Raw genomic sequence first — 19,126 nt, 5'->3', positions numbered from 1 at the left:
TAATCTCTATTTCAAGACTACATTACAGTGAGAACACTGACCCAATTTTTTAACGGCAATAACTTAACACCAATGCTAATACAAACTATTGGAGAATTAAAGGACTATAATATTTTTAATTAATATAACAATGATCTGAATTTTTATTTGAATTAAACCTTGTGGGCTGATAAATTCATCTCAGTGAAACAATATGGGGCAATTTGATAATTTTTAGAAGTCAAGTAAATGAATAGAGATCATCAGAACTTTATAATAGAAGGATTAGATGGAAATCACAAACTAAAAATGAGGTAAAATGAAAGACTCTATTCTGCATTACTTCCAAAAATTTTCTTGTCTCACATTTGTCTGTCACGTAAGACTAAGTCTCACATATGCACTTAACTGCCTGCCATACTGAAAGACATACTGCAAATTAGATAATGATAAACAAAAATTTGAAAAATCGCTTCCTTCCTATGCCTTTTACGTAAGACCAGGCCACAACTAAAAAAGTTTCTTTCTAAAAGTTTATTTTAAGATAGTTGTGTAATAGCCCATTTCACATCCTGGGTTTCTTGTGTTGGGTTTTTATCACTCAGAGAGTATAATAATGTCAAAATCAGGTAAGAAAATTCAGTAAAATCATTTAAGATGTAGTTTTAAATCTCTATCAGCTCTTATTTCTATCATATTTTGATCCCTAAGAGTATGTGTTTGCAGACTAAGATGTAGCATAAAGCAAAGAAAGCATTAGAAGATAAATGTGTCAGCATCAATTTAATCCTTTATCTAATTGAAACTAGGGCCTGACCAAAATACTTAATAAATGTATGGTTTCTTCATATATTCCTAGAATCTAGTGCTGGGTTTGTTATGACTGCTGAAAAATGTTTTGATCTAAAATATCTTTTGAGCATTTTATCTGAGAATGTAGAGGGTTTTGCTCAGAATGGAGACCAAATTGTTAATCCTACCTTTGATACTTCTTATACATTGCTCTATTTTCCTGACCTCAGTAATTTGTTAAGCACCTAGTCATACTACTTTTGTATAGTTATCTTAAACTATTAGGTTTTTTCCTAATTTTGTCTCATTTTCTTGTAACCTGTAGAAGCTTCTTCCTCTGCAATAGCGCCCTAACCTGGATACGGATTGAGGTCCTGAGATAATTGTGTTTAATCAGCTTTGGGATTATGGGAAAAGCTCTTCACTTCTCAGACTTCAATTTTCATACCTATAAAATGAAAAAGTTGGCTTCAATGTACTTCAATATTCTTTTTTTTTTTTTTTAAAAGGGTGTGTTTTTTTTTTTTTTTTTTTTTTTTTTTTTTTTTTTTAGAGAGAGGGAGGAAGGGAAGGAAAGACAGAGAAGGAAGGAAGGATGGAAGAAAGGGAAACATCTTTAAACATTTTCTTGTTTTTTATTATATTTTGTTTGTTTGTTTGTTTTTTACATGGGCTGGGGCCGGGAATCGAACCGGGGTCCTCCGGCACGGCAGGCAAGCACTCTTGCCCGCTGAGCCACCGCGGCCCGCCCAACTTCAATATTCTTAAATATTCATTGACATAAACTATGTATTCAAAAATACTTGTTAAGGAAATAAATATCAACCTGTTTTCTACATGCATATTTTTGTCCAGAATTATGAGGGTGTCTCTGATATTCATATAATAAGAGGACTGGCTGGGGAAAGAAGGCAAGCTAAAAGCCTCCTGGAAATAGCTAACATATACTGTCATGAAGTTCAAGTCTGGGAACCATTAAGGGGTGGGGATCCAACCTTAAATCTGAGATTGTTCAGTTCTTACTTTTATGGACATCAGCAAAATTAGGAAGGGGTTAAAGAAATGTTTTTCTTTGTACCCGACTACTCATGTACAAGTGTGGCAAGGGAGCACAACAGACCACTGATTGACTGGTAGAGGCATATAATATTGGCAATCCTGGGATAATACTTATGATCCTCTTGGGCCCTCATCAATTATAGAACTTTGACATCAAATTTCCCAGTTCTTGCCTGAAAATGCAGAGCTGTGTTCCAGTAGCTGTTTCTTGAAGATGATTGTATAATATAGCTTTCACAGTGTGACTGTATGACAGTGAAAACCTTGTGTCTGATGCTACTTTTATCTACCTTGTCAACAGACGAGTAGAACATACGGAATAAAAATAAATAATAGGGGGAAGAAATGTTAAAATAAATTTAGCTTGAAGTGCTAGTGATCAATGAAAGGGAGGGGTAAGGGGTATGGTATGTATAAATTTTTTTTCTGTTTTCTTTTTATTTCTTTTTCTGAATAGATGCAAATGTTCCAAGAAATCATCATGATGATGAATATGCAACTATGTGATGATAACGTGAATTACTGATTATATATGTAGAACGGAATGATCAAAATAGGAATGTTTGTGTTCATTAGGTGTTTTTTGGTATTTAAAAAAATTTTTTAAAAATTCCCAGTTCTTTGGAAATTTATACTCTCTGATCACCTATTATAATTAATTGCATAGAAATAAAAGTCTGGATTAATATACATATTATCAGTGGTTATTCCTGAGGAGTAAGATTATTGGGGAGAGACTTCCATTTTTACTTCACATTCTATAGGATTATTTGTATTACCTTTATTACAGACTTTTAAAATGTACTATATATTAGCAATCCAAAACTGGAAATAGGGTTGTCATCCAAACATTTTAGTCAATCTGTGTGTCTCTCACCAAGAAAAAAAAGATTATTATCTTCTCTCTAATATGGTTAAAGTTTAAAAGACATCTGGAAGAAAATTATTTTCATTCACTTCTCTCCTTTCACAAGTATTTGGTTACTTTATTGAATCTAGAGACTTTTGTGAACCTATTTTTTTCAATGGACATACTGTGTTTTTGGTATATAGTAGATGATCAATAAACTTTTTTTTAAATGAATGCATTAAACAAATCTTAAATCTGATTCTGTTTTGAAATCACAAGCTTTTAGGATAGAATGATACCAATTTGGGCTCTTCAATTTTTTTTTCTAGTGACCTGAAAGATTTTACAATACCTCTTAAAGTTGGCTTACAAAATTCTCGACTTTTCCAGAAGTGACTATATAATCAACAAGTCTGATTTAACAAATAAGTTGTACATAACATTTCAAGTTCTAAAGGAATTATTTAAAAAGCATTTTATGTGGACATACTCTTTAATTTAATATGTAACAAAAAATATTATTTGACTAGCTCTCCCTCACAACCACTCCTCTAGTGCTATTACCCTCAGTGTGAAGGGAATGATTGAATGAGTAGATGAATAGAGGAATGAATGCTTTGCTTAAGGCCCAAAGGCAATGAATGTTAAAGACAGGTTTAGTTAGTCCATAATAAGGTATCAGGGGCTGAGAGGCTATTCTGGAGGCTACTCTTATGTAAGCTTCAGCTAGATGTTGCTAATTGCCATGGTTTGCCAAACCACAACCAACATCACTCCTGTTAACCCTAAAGAACATCCAGGGCTCTATCTGAGATCCTACAAAAGTTTCATGCACTAAGTTTACTTTTCAGAAGTCTAAAATCTTTAGATGTTTCCTAGGCCAGATAAATCCTGGAAACCAGAGGTGCCAGTCTCTCCAAGAACATCAACTAGTTCAATCCACCTATGCCAATCTGTTAACAAACCTTTTTAACATGAAAAAGTTAGAATGGGCATAGCCCGAGTATCTATAAAGATTGGGAGAAAGATCTAAGGAGGAAGAGGAGTTATAACAGGGAAGATAGGATTTAACAAATGAGTATGACTGCTGAATTATATTGATATTTCCTTTTAATCTTCAGTGTCTTGGAGCAGCTAGAAGGAAAAGTCTGAAATTGTAGAAACATAACCCAAACCAAACTTTGAAATCTGTGCTTTTTTGTATATATGTTATATTTCATAATAAAAAATGTTAAAAAAAAAAAAAGACAAGTTTAGTATCCATTGATCCTATCTCCCCATATTATTATTTGACTCCCAGAGCATCATTATCCCCTCAGAACAAAGAGGTGACATTGCAATGCTTTTTTTCCATGGTGGTAAATAAGTGTTATGGAAAATGCTTTGCAGGAAAAGATGAAAGACTAGGACAGATAAGAAACGTACGCTTAGTACTGGTATGGTTTGATGTTTTGGCTTATAACCTGTCTATAATAAATTTTGTGAACACTGTGAATGAAGCTTTGTGGTTTTTAATTATACAAACAGATATTTCTCAAGTGCCAAAAGATCATTTCTCACTGTTCAATGCTCGAGAAAAATGAGAGAGAGAAAGAGAGAGAGAAAAATAAATGAATTTTACATGAATCTGAAATATTGAGGTACCTTTGCTATGTTTTTATTAAATCTCACTTTTTAAAACTGATAGAATAGTTTTACTGGAAAAATATTGGCATTGATAGATATACTTTAAATTTAACAAGTTTTTGACAACAGGTCAGCTTTTACAACATGTTTTTTCTTTCTTTTCCACCCTCATTACTTTTTTACTTGGTCTTCCCCCTAGCACTTTATAAAGGTTAGGTAGCATTACTATCAAAAGCAGAACATTGGAAAGAAAGTTAAATTTCAATATGGAAGTTGATTAAACAAATTAGGGTACATAATCTCCAACTATATTTAGCTTTTTACTGTTCTTTGAATCGGCCAGGAAAATTTCTGCCTGAGGGCCTTTCCACTTACTTTTCCCTGTGCCTAGAATGACCTTTGCTTAGGTATCACTGGACTGGCCCCTGTTTTAGTTTCCTAGGATGCTTAAAGCAGATACCATGAAATGGGTTGGCTTAAACAATGGGAATATATTAGCTTACAGTTTGAGGTTGAGAAAATGTCCAAATCAATGAATGCACCATCAAAGTGATGCTTTCTTCTCAAAGACCAGCTATAGGTGGTCCTTGGCTACTCTGCCACATGGCAAGGCACATGGTGATATTTGCTAGTCTCTCCCTTCTCTTCTCCAAGTTTCCTTCCTTTCAGCTTCTTGCTGCCATGGCTTTTTCTTGCTCTTTCTGCATTCATTCTATTTAAAAAGGACTCCAGTAATAAACAGGATTAAGTCCCATCCTGAATGAGGTGGGTCAGACCTTGACTGAAGAAGCCTCCTTAAAATATCCAATTTGCAGTGAGTTATACCCACAGGAATGGATTAGATTTAAGAACATGTTTTTCTGGGGTACTTTTTTAGTTTGTTAATGCTGCCAGAAATTCAATATACCAGAAATGGGTTGACTTTTTTTTTTTTTTTTTTGGCATGGGCAGGCTCCAGGAATCGTGCCCAGGTCTCTGGTATGGCAGGCAAGAATTCTGCTGCTGAACCACTTTTGCACTACAGGGTTGGCTTTTATAAAGCAAATGTATATTAAGTTACAAGTTTACAGTCCTAAGGCCATAAAAATGTCCAAACTAAGGCATCCATAAAAATATAATTTAACTCAAGAATGGCTGATCTGGAAAGGCACCTGGCTGGTGTCTGCTGGTCCTTTGGCTTCTGGTTTCAAAGAGCTTCCTTGGGGATGTTTTCTTTCTGCATCTCCAACCATCTCTGTGTTGGCTTTAAGCTTTTTCCAAATGGTTCCCTCTTAAAGGACTCCATAAGGGGATTAAGACTTGAATGGTTGAGTCACACCCCCATGAAAACCACCTTAATCAAAAGGTTCCACCCACAACTGGATGGTCACATTTTCATGGAAACAACCTAATCAAAAGGTCACACCCTAAACAATAAGTCTGCTCACACATGATTCCATTAGGAAAAAGAGCATGGCTTTCCTGGGGTACACAAAAGTCTCAAACTAGCATAGGTACATATAGCTTTGAACTACCACCCTTTACCCTCTGGCCCCCGAAAGACAAGTTCTCTCTATATGCAAAATACATTCATTCCATCACAATACCTATAAACCTTAAGTCATTTCAATAACAATACTAAGCACAAAGTCTCATCAAAATCTGTTATGGATGTGGACTGTCCTGGGACACTATTCCCCTCAGTCTGTGGACTTTTGAAACCTAGAGAACACATGATCTTCTTCTAATATACAAAGGAGGAATGGGCATAGAGTAATTATTTCCAATCCCCTAGGGAGAAAACTGGAAGGAAAACAGGGATCATGGGTCCAAACAATTCTGCAAGGCCATACTCCATTGGATTTAAAGGTCTTAGAGTCATCAATTAAATGCTGTTTTGTCCTCAGGGCCTGATGAAGTGGTAGCACCACCCCTTCCAAGCTGTTGTACTTCCAGAACACTGGGGTGAAGGCTCCAACTTCTGAGAACATAAGAGTGGTAGTACTCTTCTTGGACAATTGGGTGGATGTCCTGTCCTCACCAAGCTCTGGGTTAGACTCACCCTTGTCATACCCATGGGTGGGCCTGCTCTCTTGGACCAAGAAGATGTTTTTGCTCCAGACCTCAGTTTCCATGATTCTGCCCTTGAAATGACTTTTCCTTTAATCTGTCCCTTTTCTGTCAACTTAAGTCCAGACTAGCAGTGGTTCCTTTCATACAGATATCACAAAAAAAACTTGTCAGTTTTGCATGTGGAACACAGGGGTCCAAACCATCAGACAAAATAACTTTCCACAGATCCTTCCTAGATGACTGCATTTCCAATCCTGACTCACACTGAAATGGCTGACTGGGTCCATGTTCAGTTAAACCCTCACATGGAGCACTATATTCTGGGGACTCATGTTCTGGAAGCTCAGAATTTTTCAAACCATCAATTTCCAGTTTCTTGTGTCCAGGAGTTCTGTTCTCAGCTTATCCTTTTCCACTTGCATTTTGCTATAAACTGCAAGGAAAAACTAGGCTGCACTTTCCACTTCACTTGGAAATCTCCTCAGCTAAATATCTAAGCTCAACAAGGATTGTCTCTCTTCCGGTTTCCAGTAACACATTCATCATTTTTTTCTAAAGTCTCACCAGAAATACCTTTAGTGTACATATTTTTACCAACAATGTCTTCAAAGCAATCTAGGTTTTTTCTATCAAGCATCACACAATTCTTCCAGCTGCTAACCATTACTCAATTCCAAAGCAGTTTCCACATTTTTGGTATTTGCAAATTACTCCACACTCCTGGTACCATTTTAAGTTTTGCTCAACTATGACCTTCACAGTGAAGTCTTCCCTAATTACTCTATTTTTAAATTTGTACATACCACCAACTGCATATCCCCTTTTCCTACTTAATATTTTTTCTATAGCCCTTGTCAGTTTTTACTAATCATAATCTTTATTTGTGTTATTTATTGTTAGTATCCCCCAAGAGAATGTAAGTTCCCCTAGAATATAGGCTCCACAAGGGCCAGGATTTTTGTCCTGTCTTTCTGCTTTATCACCAGCACCTAGATAATACCTGGCACATAGAAGGCACTTGAGGAATATTTGTTGAATGCATGCCTAATGAAATGTTTCTTTTTTTAAGAACATGATAAAAAGCTCAGGTTAAAGGAAAAAAGCAAGCCTAAATTGTTTATACAATAGAATCTCAATTTTGCAATATTTTGTGTGTATTTACCAAAGAATGAAAGAATCATGTTAAAATGGTAAGGATGTAATTTGGATAAGAGTATGAATGATTTTCTTTCCTTTATGAATATTTTTATTTTCCATATTTTTCACACTAAGCATGTATAACCTTTACATTCAGAAAGGATGATAAATGTTATTTTTTTAAAATAAGCTGTTAAATTTTGGAATAGTTTGACGTTTATAGAAAAGTTGCAAAGATAGTACAGAGTTCCCATATACCCTTCACATTTCCCATATTGATTCTTAAAAAATTTTATTGAGATATCTTCACACACATATACAATCCATCCAAAGTATACAATCAATATCATCACATAGTTGTGTATTCATCACCATAATCATTTTTAGAACATTTGCATCACTCCAGAAAAAGAAATAAAAAGAAAAAAGGAAAACCCATACATTCCATATCCCTTACCCGTCTCTTCCACTGATCACAAGTATTGCAAGCTACCCAATTTGTTTTTTAAGACTTTATCCCCCCCCACATTATTTATTTATTTTTTTGTCCTTATTTTTAACTCATTTGTCCATACCCTGAATAAAGAGAATGTCAGCCACAGGTTTCAAGTTTTTCACAATCACATGGTCACACTGTAAAAGCTATATAGTTATATAACATCTTCAAGAATCAAACCTATTGGAATAAAGTTCAAGTTTCATGTACTTCCCTCTAGCCACTCCAATATACCATAAACTAAGAAGGGATATCTATATAATGCATAAGAATAACCACCAGGATAACCACGTGACTCTGTTTGAAATCTCTCAGCCCCTGAAACTTTATTTTGTCTCATTTCTCCTTTCCCTCTTTTCGTCAGGAAGGTTTTCTCAATTCCATGATGGTGGGTCCCGGCTCATCCCCAAGACCGTTTTCCCTATTGTTAACATCTGTTAACATCTGTTACGTGGTACATTTGTCACAACTAAAAAACATTTGTACATTCCTATTACTGAACTCCACATTTTTATTCAGAATAATTTTTTTAAGGGACCAATAAGGGATGGAAATGAAAATGGACTAGCAGGGATAGGAGCCACTACCACCCCTAGGCCTGGAGGAATAAGGAAAGACATGGCATTATTGGAACCTGTTAAGAGCTAAAGCTGTGGACAAGGCACCACCTGGCAAAGGCAGTGACCATTGAGGAATGTAGCTCCTTCTAGGACAACAGCCAGGCAGGAGGGAGCAGGAGAACACCATGGACTCTCTTCCTGGATTTATAACTCATGCTGGTTCTTCCGATAGGAACCACTAGGCAAAAGAGTATGAGTGGTATAGTCCAAAAGGGTCCATCTCCAGGGTTTTAGAGTAGGGTGGAGAAGGGGAAGAATGGGTGTAAGCAGTGGCAAATGGAGAATAATCAGTATGGTGTCTTTTAAAATAAGAAATTATCAGTATTTTATCAGATATTAGCAGGGAGAAAAAAGTCCATCAGGAAAAAAAAATGAGTGAAGATAATGGAGCAATTTTGTAGCAGGTGAAATCTATGGCAACATGACAATGACAGAACTGTTTTGTAAAAATAAAAGATTTATTTATAATCTATTAAATTATTTGAAAGAGACAGCATGAATGAAAAAGGAGGGTTACCTAGTGAATATAATTTATCTGGATTTTGCAATGAATTGTGGTAATGTGTTCTTCTAGGCTATGAAAGTTACCCAATTCACATGGTATAAGGGATAAGGTAAACAGTCATGGGTAACTTGATACATTTAGCAGACTAGACAAGACTTCATATTAATTAATTATTGTGTAAGTTAAGATATAGTGTCCAAGGTTTTGCATTTTAATTAATAATCTGGAATAGGATATTGTATAACAAGGTGCAAGAATTAAACTGTTAATCTTTACCAAAGAGAAATTAGAAATATTAGATATTGATTAGGGCAGCATAACTTCATAATCGGGCAAGATTATTATGGAAAACATAATCGGACTTGCTCATATTATTCTCAAATGGCTTTCCATATGCAGCCAATATTTCCCAAGTCAACGGTTAACAAGGAACCCAGTATTTCTTTGCTTGTGGGATCCCACCAAAAATTATTGGCTCCACAACTCATCCTAAAGGGCTCACTTGTTCTTTATGGATGTACTGAGGGAGTTCCTAATTGAGTGTTTCCAGACTCATTTGTCTCTGCTATGACAAGGACAGATGGCATCAGTCTTTTTCATCCTCTCTTGCTGCTTTTCATTGTCTTTTGTCTGCAAGAAAGTTGTCAAAGCCATCTAAGCCGTCAGTGTTCCATATGTGTCAGAGGCTTCAGCACACTGTGCTGTCTGCCAAAGAGGGTAAATTTCTTGTGTATCATCTCTGCTACCTGGTTCCCACAAGGCCACTCAGAGGTTTTGGTGAAATGGCACTTCTACATATTTTTCTATTGCCTCCCCTGCCCAGGTTCTAACACACATCCTTGGAAGGCACTTGGCAAAAGCAGGGCAGCACATTAGGATTGTGCCCGCCTTTCACACAGATCCTTTTCTCTTCAAACTCTCTCACTTCCCTCAGGGTGAGCCACTCCTCAGTACATATGCAAAGACACCCTGCATGTTTTCTGTTACCTTTACACGTATCTGAATCTCAGGATGTACACAACTTGGGTTAAGCAGAGCTCTGTGTAAGAGAAGATACTTCCTGAATCAGCTCTGTGTTTGTATAAATTAGTGATAACACTGCAAAATCCATACCCTTACTGTTGGAGGGCATCAGGTCTCTTCCTCCCTAATGTTCTGTAGCCTACTTTCTAGGGACGGTACAGAAAAGTAATGCATTCTTATGTTTTTTTTGAGGAATTACAGGTTAGATACCATTAAGATGGTACAAATTAAGGAAAGATAAGCTATTTCTCATACAAATATAGAGCCTGGATTAATACAGTTTAAAAGATATTTTGTTTAGCAACCCTTCTACTCATATATCTATGCTCAGTCATTATTATTTCCCTTTGATCTTTAGAAAAATCTTATTTTTTCCCCTAAAGACAATCTATTTTTCCTGATGACTAAGGAGGCTAGTTATTTCCTTCCCCTGGACTCCTGGGTATCCTGTCGAACTGATTTTTGGCTTGGGCATAGAACCCTGTCGTCTCTCCCAGAGAAACCAGAAAGGTGTTTTTATTTATCCACTAAAAAAATGGACACTTAACAATTATCCACAGTTGTTTAACATAACTTACTAAGGTGTCACTAAAGCTGAGATCCTGTGATCGAGAATTGTGTCCTGAAAAAATATTGTCACTCCTATTTTCAGATGTAAAAACTGAGGTCCTGTGATGGAAAAAATGACTTGTTGGTGCTGGTCATGCCAGGAAAGCCTGGCCCATACCTCTGGCTTCCTGATTACTGAAGACCCCCTCCAGTCTCTCATTTCTCCCCAACCCTGCCCCCACTCTCCAAGACCATGCCACTCTACATCCACCAACTGATAAGTATGGGAAGAGGAAAACTCCTAACCCAAAAACAACAACAGAAATATCAGTAGGTTGGATAAAGTAGCTTAGACAAAGATAGGATGGTACTGTACACAAATAAATATGGAAATATTTGAGCTCAGTATTTTTCAGATGAAAATGCCTAAGAAATAATTCCCAAGTTGCCCCCAAACCGTGGGCTTATTTCCTGAAGCAGTAAAAAGGATATGTCTAGAGATGGAGAAAGAGCATATCACTCCTAAGGTTGGAACTTGATGAGGAACTGAGCCTTAGTTTGACATAATCTAAAAGAAAGACAATATCTGAAAAAAGTGAAACTTTTCAGGTTTTCAAAATGCCAAGTTTACTTATAAGTCTACAAAATAATAAAACCACACAGTACAAAAAGGAGGAAGAGTGTCACATCCTTTTCAGTTACGTATAGCTTCCTCTTGTGATTTGTGCAGACTTTTGTATAAAAATAAAATGTTACCCTAAGAATTGCTTTGTTTGTATTGTAATTTTTTCAGGTTTATAAAGTTTTTAAAATGTGCATTCCCATATTTTATGTAAGTATTTCAAGAAAGTTTTACCACCTCATGCATGGGAGATAAAATGTTAACTCTAATTAGTGTTTTGTTGGTGCTCATGATTTATAAGCTTGGCTTTGAAGATCGAAAAACAGTGTACATGTGCCTACGTGTTACTTTCTCCCCCACACTCTGATGTTATTTAGCTATTCTATAATTTCAGATATCAGCATCAAGAATACTGCCATAGAAATCCTAGTATGAGCTGGGACTCAGCATCAAGGAATTGAAAAACCTCGACCAAAAGGGGGAAGAGTGAAATGAGACAAAATAAAATGTCAATGGCTGAGAGATTCCATAGTAGAGAGGTTATCCTGGAGGTTATTTTTCTGCATTATATAGATATCACCTTTTTGGTTAAGGTGTAATGGAGAGGCTGGAGGGAGTTGCCTGAAAATGTAGAGCTGTGTTCCAGTAGCCATGTTTCTTAAAGATGATTGTATAATGACATAGCTTTCGCAATGTGACTGTGTGATTGTGAAAACCTTGTGTCTGATGCTCCTTTTATCTACCTTATGGACAGATGAGTAAAGATGGATTAAAATAAATAAACAATAGGGAGAACAAATGTAAAATAAATTTAGTAGATTGAAATGCTGGTGATTGGTGAGGGGGAGGAGGAGAGGATATGGTATGTATGATTTTTCTCTTTTTTCTTTTTATTTCTTTTTCTGGATTGATGCAAATGTTCTGAGAGGTGATCATGGTGATGAATATACAACTATGTGATGATATTGTGAGTTATTGTTTATATACCAAGAATGGAATGATCATATGGTAAGAATATTCATGTTTACATGTTGTTATGTTTAAAAAAATAAAAAAAGAATATTGTCATGGGAGACAGATTTTTGGTCTGACAGGCCATCAGATCTTCTTCTTCGGGTTTAGTAATAAACTCTTTTTCTATCCCTCTTAAAAAAAATATATATATATATATGTATATATATATAGTCATGGAAGTATATATGTATAAACGTCAAAGTTTCAGGGTAGCAGTGAGGTAGGAGGAGGGTGCAATAGCCAAACACACTGGCTCTGATGCCAAACTCTAACACTAGCTGTATGGCCTTGGGCAAGTCATTGACTTCTTGAGACTTCAGTTTCTTCATCTATATAATAGGAATTAAGCTAGATATTATATACAAAAGGCTTAGCATATGTGCATCGTGAAATATGTGTGTGAGACATATATTAGTTAAGATCATAGACTTAACTATGTAGTAGTTAATAGTACTTAAGTAGTTAAGATCATAGATTCAGGAGCCAGGCTTCCTAGGTTCAAATCCCAACTCAACTACTTATTAACTGGGCAAGATACTTAATTTCTCAGTTTCTGTTTCTTCATCTGTTAAAGTAGGATAATTATAATACCTATCTCAAAGGGTTGTTGTGAAGATTAAGAGTTAAAATATGCAAACCTCTTAGAAAAGTGCCTGGCACCCAGTAAGTATTCAAAAAAGGCATTAGCTATTATTATGTTATTCTAACCCTTTGCTGATCAATATGGCTATGTGGCTACTGAGCGCTTGAAATGTAGTTAGTCCTAATTGAGATGTGCTCTAAGTGAAAAGTCACATCAAATTTCAAAGACTTAGTATGAAAAAAAAATGTATACATATTGAACTGATAATATTATGGATATAGTAAGTTAAATTAAATACATTAAAATTAATTTTTTCCTTTTACTTTTTAAAGTGCTGCTACAAGAATATTTAAATTATATATGTTATGTACTATATTTCTATTTGATAGTGCTATTCTAGCATACTGTAAATCTCAAAGTAAAAAGTTCACCAAAAGGAACCTTATCTTTTAGTTTAATTCAAAATCCAAGATACATGTGTATGCTTTGCATCATAATTAAGGGAGTATTGAGGAAATGAAGGGAAGTACTAAGTACTATGCAATGCCATTTGAACTGCCAAAGAAGTTAATGCATTTTTAGAATATTGTGAGTTATTACCGATGTTCATCTCTTCAGTGGTGTGTTTTGTTCAGTTTGGGGCTTATATTTTAGGAGAGACATAGGTAATCTCATCCTTGGTAAGACTCCTAAAAAGATGAGGGTTTACATTCCCAAGTCATGGAAGGGGGGAGTGACGGGCAATTAAAGATATAAGCATATTAAATCAAGTGAAGAGAAGACTTAGAGGAGACTGATAGCTGTTCTTAAATACCAGGAAGTCTGCCATGTGGAAATGGCATTGATCCAAAGAGTTCAACAAGGTCAAATGAGGAAGTTATAGGGAAGGAGATTTCAGCATTAATTTTAGGGAAAAGCTCTTAGAGTTGTCCAAAAATTGAATGAACTGACTTACAAAATATTCAGAATTTTGTCACTGGGAATTTGATCAGAGAATTATGGAGAAGGAAGACCTCCAAAAGCTTTCCAAACTCCATTATTCCATGATGAAGTCTTTTCTACTAATTCCAGAAGAGAGTTGCCAATTCATGCATTATGATCAGAATAACTAGAGTTCAACTGTTTTAATTAGCTTTTTTTTTTAATTTGGAAGATAAAGAAATTCACTAGTGGTAGCTCAAGAAAACAGGGGTTATTGTAGGGATACATAGTAAATAAATAGAAGATAGAGATCCCACAAGATCATGGGGAGAGGGACAGTGATCCAGCAGGCTTGATAGAAACTGAAACAGGAACTGAGGCAGCATTTGCTATCTTCTTCTCAGAGGCTGGGTGATCTTTTCCTGGTGATACCTGCTTTTCTCAGCAAATTTTACTCCATTCTACTCTCACTAGAAGACTGGCCTCTCTCAGTTCTACTCACACTCATTGTTTCTGCTCCTGAGAAATTCAGCTTACCTTTCAAGGGTTTTCTTCCCTTGATTCTATTTCATGACCTTACAACTTGAAATTCAAGACCATATGGCTTGAGTTCTCCCACCTAAATGTCTCAGTCTTTCACTAAACCAATTCTAGTTTCATGAGGGGTACAATTAGTTAAGCTTTTCTCTTCAAGCTGGGTCAGCAGTTATAGTATGGATAGAGTTTCCTTCAGTTAGATATGTCCACTGATCCAGACAGCTGGCACAGGGCAGTATGATGTATTTGGAAGGAGGATTCCAGAACAGCTGAGGGTGGGGCAGGAATCTATTGATATTTGTAGTTTCTCTATTGAAAGATGGAAGCCATGCACTTTATACCTTGAAATTTGGTAGTCCATTTAAGCTTATTCCTTGGAGAAGGAAGAGTGAGCCTATCCAAATGTTTGTTTGGGGACTGATAGAAATTTTACTTTTGCTTCTGGTTTTGTTCTAGGATCTTGCTACTCAGAGTGTGGTCCATGGACCAGCAGCATCAGTATCACCTAGTAGCTTATTAGAAATGCAGACTCTCAGGCCCTACCTCAAACCTACTGAATCAGAATCTACATTTTAATAAGATCCCCAGGAGATATATATGCCCATTAAAGTTGAGAAGCATGGCTCTGGGATGAACTACCTTGGTTTAGAGATCCTAAAATTCCCCAAAGACTTTTACTAGGAAACTTCCATGAAATCACAGCCATGTGACAACCAATTGTTAAGTTTTTAGGGATTTTGTGAGCTGGTTGATTTCATGTTTGGTAGCTTGAAATTGGCTATGGTGGGAGTACAGTTGATCTTCATTATTTGTGGATTCTATATTTGCAAAGTCACCTATTTGCTTTTGGGTCATTCATGGTGGTGAAAAATTTGAATCACCCAGTCCACACATTTCCAGCTGAGGTCAAATAGGGTAAGGCTTTGTCTTCTTGTTTCACCTCCCCTACTGTAACAAGTGTCCTTTTTGCAGAATGTTTAGTGCCATGCATTTTTTTTTTTTTTTTACATTTTTGTGGTTTTTGTTGATGAATTTGCAGTTTAAAATGGTCCCTAAGCGAAGGGCTGAAGTGCTTTCCAGTGCAAGAAAGCTACATGATGTACCCCACTGCGCTGGTTTGAAAGGAAGTATGCCCCCTAAGAAAAGTCATGTTTTAATATAAATCCCATTTCTTAAGGGTAGAATAGTCTCTATTCAATGCTGTGTATTTGGGACTGTGATGGGATCATCTCCCTGGTTGATGAGATTTAGTTAAGAACGGTTGTTAAACTGGATTAGGGGATGACATGTCTCCACCCATCTGAGTGGGTCTTGATTAGTTTCTGAAGTCCTATAAAAGAGGAAACATTCAGAGATTCATGGAGACTCGGAGAGAGCAGAGAATGCTGCAGCACCACGAAGCAGAGAGTCCACCAGCCAGCGACCTTTGGAGATGAAGAAAGGAAATGCCTCCCGGGGAGCTTTTTGAAACCAGAAGCCAGGAGAGTAAGCTAGCAGATGACGCCGTGTCTGCCATGTGCCCTTCCAGCCGAGAGAGAAGCCCTGACTGCATTCGCCATGTGCCTTTCCAGATGAGAGAGAAACCCTGAACTTCATCGGCTTTCTTGAACCAAGGTATCTTTCCCTGGATGCCTTTGATTGGACTTTTCTATAGACTTGTTTTAATTCTCGGCCTTAGAACTGTAAACTAGCAACTCATTAAATTCCCCTTGTTAAAAGCCATTCCGTTTCTGGTATATTGCATTCCAGCAGCTAGCAAACTAGAACACCCACGAAGAAAATATGTGTTAGATAAAATTCATTCAGGTATGAGTTATAGTGCTTATGGTTGTGAGTTCAATGTTAATGAATCAACAATATATATTAAATAAGGTATCTTTAAACAGCAACACACATAAACTAGTTAAGCATTGATCAGCTTGTAAACATGTGAGAAGAGGCTCACAGGAATCTAACCCTCTATTTCCTCTTGGAGCAACGGCAAGGATTTGATAACTCAGTGTTCATGGCAACTTTATGGAGCATAACTACCCCAAACAACAAAATCAAGTGTATTTGCATCATGGAAATTGGCAAATGCTACAGATTGGTTTCTTTTGTACTGAAGAGCTAGCTGCTAAACATTTACTAGCACACCGCTGGTCAGTACTGTATCTTACTCAATCTGTAATTAGCTGGTTTCCTGGAAGGTTTTTGGACAGAGAAGCTCCCATATCTGGGGGAGGGAGGGCAAGACAGAATGAGTTTAACCCTTCACCAAACTTTCAACTTCATGAAGAAGAAATAATTATTCTAGATAGCATTTTTTTAAATGTAAAAATAACTTGAGCCTGAAGTAAATGCAAAGGGGTGGGGAATCTGGAAGTAGGGCAGTTTTCCCAGCTAGCAGACAGTTTTGGAATGTGGAATAGCAATTTCTGTGTAGTCAGGGAGAAGAGAAGAGTGGGCAGATGCCAGTCCTAGAGATATACCCATGGGGAACTTTGTGGTTTTATAGCCTGTATTATACTGAGTATAAAATTGCTAAACTCTTCCCAAACTTAATGGCTGGTATGGATGCAAATATTTCATGGTACAACATAGGTAGTGATTTTCAAAGTGTTCTCACAGGACCAGTTCATCAGCATCACTTGAGAACCTATTTAAAATGCAAATTCTCAGGCCCCACCCCAGTCCTATTGGATCAGAAACTCAGGATTTGGGGTACAGCAATCTGAGTTTTAAAAGGTCCTCAGATTGACTGTGATGCACACTACTGAAACAGGAAAGGTCATGCAGTTCCTTATTTTTGGTCCAATAAGAGAATGCATTTCAACTTGAACAACCCCAAGTAGGAAGTGACTCTTCTTGGAAAGGAGTTTCTATTTCAACTAGAAGATGGCTGAAGAAGGTAGGGAACACAGATCAAAAGAACTGCAGGGCTAGACAAAGATGTATAAGATTATTTTTCAAGGAACTTAGCCCAGCAGGCAGGTAGCTGGCATTTTGCCAGGACTCCTGGAGACTATAAATCTTAGAAATCAACTGGGAAAAGTTGCATTTATTTATTTATTTATATTTTTTTACATGGCAGGCACCGGGAATCGAACCTGGGTCCTCGGGCTTGGCAGGCAAGCATTCTTACGTGTGAACTTTGAACAACTTTGAACAAGTGCACAAATGCACAGCCTAAAGACTTTCTGAAAATACTAACAAAAATTCTGATATAAAGGATGTGACATCCTACCACATCTTGGTATAAGATGGGTTGTATTAAATAGCAGATATTAGGACAAGTATCTAGAACATCTATTCATTTTTCTCTCTGGTTAAAAGTTCTCACCAGTTCTTTAACAATGACAACATCTAACATTTATTGTTTACTTTGAGCCAGGAACTGTAATAAGAACACCAGTGAATTATCTTATTAGGCTTTGCAACAATTTACAGAACTGAGACCCAGAGAGATAAAGTAACTTGCCTGTTTACATAGTTGGTGAGCGATAATACCTGGATTCAAACACAGGCAGTTTGGTTCCTGAATACCACTGTTTCCTCTCCTTAAAGACCTCATTATGACATATTCATTGCCTCATTTATTTATTCATAAATATGAATAATATTTAGAGACTTGGAGTTCTTATTTCAGATGCAGATTTAATAATTTGCAACAAATCCTTTTGTAATTTTAAAAATTTCAAGCTAAAGAACTGCTTTATGTATTGTTATATATAGATAAACGGATTTTGGACCCCACCTGACTAATGGCATCAAGTTCTGGTACTCCAAGTGGGCAATTCTGATAAGCTGCACTTCTGCAAAAGAAGTTACTACATGTTATTCTGAATCCCATATTGGATGTTCAAATTCTGCTGTCAGAATAGGAGGCATAAAGAAGTCTGCAGACAGAGGACAACAATCCTCAACTGCAGAAAAGGACAAGGCACCTCTAATCTGGGAGTTGATACTGCCTCGGTGTTAATAAGTTAGGGCAATAAATTAGAAATCTTATTCTTCACACAGATGGGTACTATATATAAATATGAAAGTAACTGGGAAATTCCTACTTTGGTCTGTTCCAGCTTCCTATGGGCAGTTTCATGGAAGCAAGCTAATTTTGCAGGCTTGCCATTCTAATTGAGTCATGAATTCATGCATTCCTACATTCACTTATTCAACAAACATTTACTATGTACCAGACACTATAGTAGGTACTGAAGTCACAAAAATGAATGACAGTTTCTGCACACTGGTGGGAAAAAGATATATTGTGGTGGTGGTTACACAACTTTGAATATACTAAAAACCATTGGCTTTTACAACTTAAATGGGTGAATAGTACGGTATGTGAATTATACATAAATAAAGCTGTTAATAAACAAAAATGAAACCAGGTATAAATCCTGGGTATTGACAAAACCGGTAAGAGTCCGCCATAACCCAGTTTGGTGAGAAAGGTTCGCTGAAGGAGAGAAGCCTGAATTTAATCTAACAACAACAAAGGAGATACGTGATGTTGCAGGCAAGATATCCAAGCAGAAAGGACATAAAGTCAGGGAGGTGAGAAACTGTAAGTGTGCGCACCCTATAAGTGTGTGCGCTTTGCGGGCTGAAGATCCGGGGTGGAGAGTTGAGGCGGGGGAGGTAAGCAGGGTTAAGAAGCCAAACTTCAGATATGGCTGTCACTGGAGGGTTTTATTTAAACTGCGAAATGATATAATCTGTGATCAGATCTTTGTTAGATGGATTATGATGACAGCAGTGACGTAACGGAAAAGACCA

General features: G+C 36.7%; 1 protein-coding gene and 1 long non-coding RNA gene across 11 annotated transcripts in view; both read left to right on the top strand.

Moving 5' to 3' along the window:
• Positions 1-1,256, top strand: part of LOC143668342 (uncharacterized) — a 52,972-nt gene extending 51,716 nt beyond the window's left edge. For all 10 annotated transcript variants that reach the window (XR_013168408.1, XR_013168402.1, XR_013168403.1 and 7 more), the window contains one exon: positions 1,097-1,256. This is a non-coding gene — a long non-coding RNA (uncharacterized LOC143668342). The remainder of the gene's footprint in view (positions 1-1,096) is intronic.
• A 17,524-nt stretch (positions 1,257-18,780) lies between these two features.
• The window catches only part of MRPL1 (mitochondrial ribosomal protein L1), a 169,699-nt gene continuing 169,353 nt past the window's right edge, over positions 18,781-19,126 (top strand). The window contains exon 1 of the mRNA XM_077143072.1: positions 18,781-18,904. The gene's annotated coding sequence lies outside the window, so the exon portion shown is untranslated. The remainder of the gene's footprint in view (positions 18,905-19,126) is intronic.

The sequence above is a fragment of the Tamandua tetradactyla genome, chromosome 24 (assembly GCF_023851605.1).
Source record: "Tamandua tetradactyla isolate mTamTet1 chromosome 24, mTamTet1.pri, whole genome shotgun sequence".
NCBI classification, from domain to species: Eukaryota; Metazoa; Chordata; class Mammalia; order Pilosa; family Myrmecophagidae; genus Tamandua; species Tamandua tetradactyla.
The sequence above is the reverse complement of the archived record's forward strand: the minus strand, read 5'-3'. Positions and strand labels throughout refer to the sequence as shown.